Source organism: Anoplophora glabripennis, unplaced genomic scaffold (genome assembly GCF_000390285.2).
Source record: "Anoplophora glabripennis isolate ALB-LARVAE unplaced genomic scaffold, Agla_2.0 scaffold9705, whole genome shotgun sequence".
In the NCBI taxonomy this organism is placed as follows: Eukaryota; Metazoa; Arthropoda; class Insecta; order Coleoptera; family Cerambycidae; genus Anoplophora; species Anoplophora glabripennis.
In genome coordinates this window covers 1-1,150 of record NW_019425779.1, presented here as the reverse complement: position 1 = coordinate 1,150, position 1,150 = coordinate 1, and the positions used below count along the sequence as shown (strand labels likewise).

General features: G+C 32.8%; 1 pseudogene; it reads left to right on the top strand.

Annotated features, from left to right (window-relative positions):
• Positions 1–218: 218 nt before the first annotated feature.
• On the top strand, positions 219–1,144 carry LOC108916764 (annotated as a pseudogene).
• The last annotated feature ends 6 nt before the right edge of the window (positions 1,145–1,150 follow it).

Sequence of the window (1,150 nt, the reverse complement as noted above, 5' to 3'; positions counted from 1 at the left end):
TAATGACAAGGTTATTGTTTTGTTAAAAATTATTTCAGTTTTGAACGTGACTCAGACCATCATAAATAACCACAAATAACTAATTTTACAAATAAAATATTAAAAACGAACGGTTAAAGATTGTATGAATTAAAAATTTATTAAATCGACCCGAGCTCATTAAGTTGAATGAACATATTTAAGAATAATTTGACTTGATTTGTGAAACAGATTTCCTGTTTTTCAATGGCAATTCTGGTGGTGGTATTTAGTGGTAATATACTGGCTTGATAAATGGTAATATATGCATTACGTTCCTCGACTTCGAAAGTGGCTAACGGTTAGTGTTAGATTAATTGACTTGTAATATCATACCTGAACTCCTTCCGATATATTACAAATATTTTCAACTTTAGTAATATTTCACGATGTTAAATATAAGGAGAGTAACTTTGAAAATAATATCAAGAAATTTGTTCACCACAACAGCGTACTGCAAGCCCTCCATCGATCCTATACAGAACTCTTTTTTGGAAGAAAAATGTTTTTTGGTTGATGACACAGATCACATTATTGGGCAGGCATCCAAAAGAGACTGCCACTTGGTTCAGAAAAATGGTTATATTCCTCTTCATAGAGCTTTTAGTGTCCTCTTATTTAATAAAAAAGGAGACTTACTTTTACAGAAGCGATCTGCATACAAGGTACAGTTTATACAAGATTTTGTTAATTTTTCCTGTCAGTTTTAAAACGTGTATAGTTTTTAATGACAAATTTTAAAAGGTGTTATATTTTCTGCAAAAAGTGATTTTCAAATAATAATAAATACAGATTTATGCAGAGGCTGATTGGGTGTATGGTATTCCAGATAACTTATCCAGATATGTATACGAATAGTTGCTGTAGCCATCCGGTAGCCGATTTTCCAGGAGAAGACGAGGAAGAAAACGCGATAGGTGTGAAACGGGCAGCTAGGAGACGTTTGAATTATGAACTGGGCATCCCTCTTGAAATGATCTCATTAGAAAATTTGAATTACATTACTAGGTTCTGTTACAAGGACGAGGGTAATGGGAAATGGGGTGAACACGAAATTGACTATGTCATATTTTTTCAAGCAGACGTTAAAGTGAAACCTAATTCAAATGAAATATCGGAGATCTCTTTTGTG